Raw genomic sequence first — 8,241 nt, forward strand, 5'->3', positions numbered from 1 at the left:
TCCCAGATGTGCCCCTAAAGATTGGACATTTTCGTTCCCTCTGTATATAGACAAGACGTTCAACAGGGATACAGTTATTAGGAGCAGGGCCTTGGCAGCCATCATCATAATCTGTGCAGTCTAAATCCACCTGCTGTGCTTGAGAGGCTACCTCTTGGTCCTGGGTTAGCTGGTCCTTTTCGGCGCGCAACTGCTGAACCAAGTCCCTCAGTTCTTGAATTTCTTCGGCCATGGCACAAACAAGAGAAACAGTCAACGCTGCAATGTTGATTGAAGCGCTTTGTTGGTTGGGAGGGGGGGATTAAGGCAGCACTGAGGCTCAGCCAAGCTGGTCTTCAACATACACACTGCCGTTTTGTTTTAATCCCAAAATAAATAAAAAAAGGTAACCAAGTAAGAACAAATAAAAAAATTATAAGTCCTTGTCATAAGCCCACCTAAACAGTCACTGTATCACTGCCGACATCGCCAGAATGTAACCGGGCCGTGGCCCAAGTTTAGTTTAGAGCAGATTCTTGATACACATGTGACAATGAAAGATGGACTCAGGCAAGGACTTTCCCCCAAGATTACAATATTTATTGAATCGTTCAGCAATGTTAAAAGTACTTTATTGTACAGTATCAAATGGTTTAAAAGTCATAAAAAACCTTAAGCAGAGAAGGGAGTACTACAGGATGGTTAAAGAAGGAAACGTATTAACCCTTCATTAAAAACATGCAAGTTGAGGGCAAAATACCAATCTGTAAGGGGGGGGGGGCACCGCTGTGATCCTATCCACCTAACCCTCCACAGTCCAGGAGTTCAACATGCACCAATCCTGTAGCACTCAGAAGACACAGAAGAGAAGGATGGTTATCACTATGCGAGTGTAACAGTGTAGAGGCACATATGAATTACTTGAATTACTTCTTGGGGGAGAATACAATTATTGTTACCAATAAGGTTCAATAACAGCAGATAAATACTAAAGTTAAAACAAACTGAAATGAATACAAACAAACAAAATCAAAACATAACAAAACGGCAGTGGCAGTCTATCTACAAAAGAAACAAATCATACATGTTAACACACCATAATTCATATACATTATATAAAAGCAACCAAAAGTTACATTTACCTCATAACTAATGCACAGAGCCCATGTGAAGGCAAATACAGGGCATCACACAGGGCATCATCAGACATAGGGCATCAGTCTCTATGGAGCAGGGCCTAAGGTGGCAAACAAAAGGTCAGTTTCAAAGGCAATATTGTAATGACATTTCACCATTACCGACTATATTAACCTACCCAGGGCATGGCACAGAATAGCTTCAACCTGCTACCACCAGGACAAGAGGGAGGAAAGCCCACACTAGTGTGGCTTTTGTAGTGCAAACAATTCAGGCAGCAGGAAGTGGGAAGGACCCTGGCCTTTCTCTACGGTAGCTCAGGAAGGACATTTCTGACTGGCTACATCTGCATTGACAAAAGTATATGGCTATTATGTGTGCCAATGACTTCCATGTTTAGTTAGGACTGTTGTAGGAATGATGTAAACCTAATCTGTGTTTTATTGTTATAGGGTGGATGCACCGATGCAGCTGTGGACTTGGAGACTTTAGCTGAGCAAGCAAACATGCTTTGTAAAGAGGTACTGGCTATTGACTGTAGGCCGCCTCGGACTCGTGTTGTTAGACCGCTTTACTTGGATATGGAGCGCGAAAGGTCTGACATGTCCAAAACAGTTCTTGCTGCTCAAGAACTTGTGTTGTGCACCAAGGGAAAGCTGATTTCTCGAGAGCAGCATCTAGCTGCACTACGCCGGCAATTGGCGGCCTTGTCTGGCCAAGAGGCCCACCAGCATGCTGACGAAGGTTTGTAACCCCTATTAATATTTGCGGTAGCTGTGTCGGTGAAAGATCAGACCATCACATACTTTTCGATTAAGCTTTAGGCTACTTCACGTTGGCAAAGTGCAGAGTAGCCTCAACAACATAGGCCTAGCATCATGTGAAAATAACGCACATTAGCAAAACAGAGAGAAAGAGACAGATGCAAAAGACAATCATGCACAATTCAAATTGAGGATCATAATGTACCTATAATACAACACTAGTCACTGACACATAACAGTAGGCCTATGTTTGATTGTGGCGAACGCAAAGGCAAGGACACGAGTACAACTTCTCTCTAATAATAACGCATTTATTAGGCAACTTCACTTAGGAAGACTTGATTCACTGTATAGTAACGTCAATGTGTGTGTGTGTGTGTGTGTGGTGCGTGCGTCTATGTTTTGCTCATGGTGCTTTTCTGTCCTCTATAGATGCTATGCAGTCACCCACTTGCCAGCAGGAATGACAGTGATAGGCCTACAGTTGAAAGTGGACTCCAGACAGTGTATTACAAAATAAATCCTTGCATAGAGTGATTACTCTTACACTCTATACATGTATTTCTTGTGATTCCCAAAAACAGTACATGGATCTCCATATATGGGTACCAGGCGTCTCCATTGCCTATATGGGTAACTGTCTGATGTAGGCTACATCACGGGTCAGTTGGGCAAGAATTGCCAGACCCTCGCCCTTTAGGGTGAGGTCGCCCTGAGCCGTCTAGTATTCGACATATTTGTCCAATTTCTATTTACAAGATTCAATGTTTAATTTTGTTTTGTATAGGCCTATATTTTTCACAACTGCTGGATAAATACATCCGCAAATGGGGAGGCTTTATATTTGTATATTTTTACATTCATTCTTTGTGTAACATTGCTCTTTCACTGTACAGTCTTTTGTGTGATGTGTTTATTTCTATAATTACCTGTAAGATTTTTTTAAAACAAGACTGCATCATTTTTACTATACAATTCCTTGTATAGTCTGTTATTGAAGTATTTTGCGTGATTTGTTCCTTTGTAATAAATTGCACATTTGAAGTTACTGGTGGTGTTTCTTATCATCTATGTTGCATCATATTATAATTCACTGTCGGCTATATGTGAAAGTAGCTAAACCTTTACAATACATTGATAAGTATTTACCTTAGATTAATTTATTAATTTCCCATTTGCAACATAATACGTGGCTAATGTTTACTGTAATACACGGGTGGCCTTTGCCACCTTGTGAGGAAATGTGGGATAGAACGCCACTGTTCTCCTCCTATGTTCTACCATTATCTCTATCGCCCTCTGCTGGCCATACCACTGTAGCTGCTAAATCTGCTACTTTATAACCATATACATATTTAAATATATAAAAATACAAGACTTCGGATTACATCGTTGTACGAGCCTGACTACAAGAATAACTTTACATGCAGCAGTTACTCGAATAGGTCGGAGACAATCATATTCTGAAGTTTTGAAGTTTTGGATTTTATATAGCATACAAATAACTGTGCGATACATTGTTTGCTTAGATTCACTCAGCCTTCAAAATAAAAGTGCAGTAAATAATTTATCATTTAAAAGACATTGATTTTTATTTATTAGAAGTTTGCGTAGGAAAGGGTACAGTTTCAGGATGATACCGTTCACTGGTACAATGTCCACTAAAAGGAGATCCATGAAAAGACTAAGCTTATTTCCACAGGAAACCATTAAAGTATCTCATATATCATTGAATGACTAATAGAACGCAGTACTGTGCAGTCGATATGTAAATAAAAAAATAAAAATAATGTCTAAACAAACAGTAAGAGGGGCAAGGGATACAAATGTATTTAAAAGATGAGTATTTGAGGCATGTCTATATACTAGACTAGTGTAGGCTACTTCTAATTGTCCCAACACATTTTGGTTCTTTCAGATTGAAATTCGTCGAATGCAAGCTATTAAAGGCCACTTAACACAATTCCATTCCAATTCGAATCGTTCTGCTGTAATCCTATCAATTGGCTGTTCAGACACAAATTCCCTGGTTCTTTCAGATATTCTGACAAAGAATAAATTAGTTCTATGGTGGATTGTTTTTTTATTACACCACTGCAGTGTCAAACATTTTGTCCTTCAGCCATTGAAATAAAATGGGTTTTCATGAGTGGGTTCTCCAGTTGGTGGCGGTAATGCACCTTTAAGGTTACACCAACCACCAATAAACCCCAAAGAAAAGAAGAAGCAGCAACCAGGAAGACCAGGCGATGCTTTTACACGCAAACAGCGTGATTCCTAAACCCACCAGGATTGAGTTAAGACCCGACTCCTCTCGATAATCTTAAGTATGAAAGTGCCCATGAACGTTAGTGCTGCTCGCTCAAGTGCAAAGTACCTACTACCTACTGATCCATTACAATAATACACGCAGCATAATTAGGCCCAAAGCCATATCCAAACCATAACAATTTAACTGATAATCAGTAAGAGTTTTTATTTTGAGCACAGTAGTGACACATTATAGCTTCCTCAGTACGTTTTTCTCTTTAGCAAAGTTAGACAGTTTTCCCTTTATTAAGCACAGTACAATTAAGTCAGTTTCAAGTTTTTTTTTAGCACAGTTTATTTTGAGCACTGTAGTGAGAAATTAATAGTTGTGCATTGTGTAAATGCAGGCTTTTCTCAAGTACAAGTCTTCATGCCTCTGACTTCATCCACCCTCCATGTGTCAGGCAGGGATTTCAGCCACTCCTGGAAGTCCTTGCGTTTCCGCGAGGCGGGTCTTAACTCAAGCCTGGTGGGTTTAGGAATCACGCTTTAAAACACATTTGTATTTGGAAAAGTATATTGAGATGAAGATGATGATGACTGCTCAATGTTCCCATAATGCTTTGAATGAACGTGACAAAGTGAACATATAACTGACTGACTATTGTGGGATGTAATCTGCAGTAGACGCCTGTGAATGTCCTGTCTATTCCTTATATTATTTACATTTTCCCCTTATGTAAGGGGTCCTACATTAACATTGCTTCATCACATTTAACTAAAACATGAACGCCACAGAAGATGCACCTCCGCCACAACCACCGTGAGGAGTCCTGCTGTTATATGACCGCCCGCCCATCTCGGTCTTGATTACAAAGATAAATTGCTTAGTGAAGGCTCACGGATGTCACCATAGGGTACGCTCCAGCAGAATGTCCCGTAATGATCGTATTATTTAAAGAGGAGCATTTTAATCCGATCGGTCGTCGTTTCCTTAAAAAGGTATTAATGTATCTAAGTGCAGTACACCTCGCAACCGATGGGGTCGCATGGCTGGAAAAACAACAGAAAATGACGTCTGATCGGATTAACATGCTGTTTACATACATTCATACAGACATACATACACATATAATGCAATGTATTACAACCACATTCACATCACACACCAATGGTGTACTTGTGATTGTACTACAAACGTTATTTGGTAACGTTTGTAGTAACGTAAGGTGTTCAAATAAGTGTATTGATTGTACGCTATTTTCCAAAATCTTGTCTTGTGTCACAAAAGAAAAGATGATAATGTTATGCCATGAAATGAGCAGGTCGTTTTTATTTATAGAATAATCTCAAGAACAGACTGTTTCCTTTTCTTTGATGATTGTTAGCCATATGGTTTAAACCCTCAAGTTAACTTGTTGCATTTATGTGGGCCACCCTTAGTTCTCAAAGAAAGGGAGATGTGGTATTATTCGGATAATATTAAGGAGTGCCTTCATTTTGTAGTAACCGGTTGTGACGACGTACACAGGATGCGGGAGATGGACCTGGGAGGTTGTTGTGATCTACCGCACCGCAGTATTGACTAGCCTGTTGCTTCACACTGCTGAGATGTTATGCCATGAAATGAGCAGGTCGTTTTTATTTATAGAATAATCTCTCAAGAACAGACTGTTTCCTTTTCTTTGATGATTGTTAGCCATATGGTTTAAACCCTCAAGTTAACTTGTTGCATTTATGTGGGCCACCCTTTGTTCTCAAAGAAAGGGAGATGTGGTATTATTCGGATAATATTAAGGAGTGCCTTTATTTTGCAGTAACCGGATGTGACGACGTACACAGGACGCGGGAGATGGACCTGGGAGGTTGTTGCGATCTACCGCACCGCAGTATTGACTGGCCTGTTGCTTCACACTGCTGAGTTACACGAGACATGTCTGGCTGCAGACCACAGATTAGGGGGGCGGATTGTGTGAGGGATGCTATTGGATAGTATGAGAATGACTCAATCCGCCCCCTGGAATCTCAATCCACCCCCTATGACGTTGCACGGACGGGGCGGAAGTCTGGTGAGGGAAATGTTTCAGAGTCCTGCTGGACTTAGAAGAAAAACTGATAAGCCGTTTTTCTTCTGAGTCCTGCTGGACTTAGAAGAAAAACGGCTTGTGAGGGAAATGTTTCAGAGTCCTGCTGGACTTAGAAGAAAAACGGCTGGTGGGCCCGGGGGGTCCCTGGAGGGGGTCCCCGGGCGGCGGTGCTCGGAGGCCCGCCAGGGACCACCGGGGACCGCCGCTGGTGGTCCCCGGTGGTCCCTGGAGGTCGCCAGGCCCGGTTTTCGGGGCCTGGCGCCGGCCCTGGGGGTCCGCGGGGGTCCGCGATGGCACCATCGTGTGCGGGGCGGCGAGCCGGTTCCGACGGTACCAGGCTCGAGCGCGAGGCCCAAAGGGCGGTTGAATAGGAGCCTAAAGCGTTTGGCGAGCTTGGGTATCTGCTATAGATGCGAGATTTTTTCTAAGTCCAGAATATCCACAGGTCCCCATGGAGCTTGCTGGTATAGAGGCCGGCGCTGGGTGGAGTGTGGCCGAGGAGGGAGCCCCTAGTCGGCCTAGAGGGTGTGGAGGGTCGGCCCTGGTGCTCTGGAGCTCCGAGCTCCAGGCTCCCTGGCTCAGTGCCCACTTTAAGCACTGACTAACACTAAAAGGCAGGGGCAGGGGAGACAAGCTCAGGGGGTCCCCGGGACCTCCAGAGAACCAGGGACCACCTTTTGCATCCCAAACCCGAGTAGAGACACCCATCTGGGCCACTTTCCGCCCAGCACCAGCATACTCGACCACCTCCGGAGCTCCAGGGCCGGGGGGGCAGCGCCGTCGCCGGCCTGCCCCACCGAGAGTGCCCCCCAGGTCGGCCTCGAGCGGCGAGGGGCCGGCCCCTGGGCCCTGGAGCTCCGAGCTCCAGGCTCCCTGGCTCTCTCCCCCCCTCCCTCCTTTGAAAAACTCTCCAGAGCAAAGTGGGAACTTCCTCCATCAGGAGGGTGCCCCGTCCGTGCAACGTCATAGGGGGCGGATTGAGTCATTCTCATACTATCCAATAGCATCCCTCACACAATCCGCCCCCTAACATACTATCCAATAGCATCCCTCACACAATCCGCCCCTAATCTGCTGTGGTCTGCAGCCAAACCCACTTGGGTTACACTGCTGTGTTGTTGCTGCTCATTTGTTTAATAAATACAAGACTTCGGATTACGTCGTTGTACGAGCCTGATAAGAGTACGAGCCTGATAAGAATAACTTCACATGCAGCAGTTACTCGGACCAGTAAACTACCGAATGCAGATGTTATATGGACGTTTATTTCAGCCACCAGGAAATAGACGGAGCCGCTTCAGCCAGAGAAACCATTTCATTACGACCGCAATAGTTTTGTGCTTGTCATTTCGCCAAGGTGATTCATGTTTGTTTTCTCTGCTGTCATAGTGTTCTGTACTATTGCAACTTTTAGCCCAAGGTAAATTGACTTTGTTTTTGTTTCACCGGATTGAGGATTCACTAGCATCCAGCAGCTACATCGAAGCTAAAGGATACCATACAACGTATTGGTAAGCAAATCAATGTTATTTACAGTCTTATCTGTCTGGCAGTGGTGTAACAAGTGGCCAAAATGTATCAATACTGCAATGTAGAAATCCTCCGGAACGTATTGCCATCAAAATCTACTTAAAAGCATCAAAAAGTAAGTCCAAAATGTTCGAAAATAGACTACAAGCTCACGATAGTGTTGCATCGCGCCGTGTAAATCCAGACGTATAAAGTAGGGCTACAGTGCTCAATGTAATATCGTATTAGGCTATAATGTCTGCAAAGTACAGTACTGGAGTAAATGTAGCTACTTTACACCATTGTCCGACCATATCACGCAAACAAGAACTGCTTATCACGTTCAACCGATCACAAAGAGTAAAGCATCATTCCCACTAGCTCTGGTCCATAGCGTTAGTGGAGGAACGGACCAGAGCTACATTCCCACATGGGCACTATAATAACTATAACTATAGGTCCTATATTTCAACCACTTATGGCAGTTGAATGTGATGATCAACAGTTCTTGTTGG

This window comes from Nannobrachium achirus (assembly GCF_963921795.1).
Source record: "Nannobrachium achirus genome assembly, chromosome: 18".
Classification (NCBI taxonomy): domain Eukaryota; kingdom Metazoa; phylum Chordata; class Actinopteri; order Myctophiformes; family Myctophidae; genus Nannobrachium; species Nannobrachium achirus.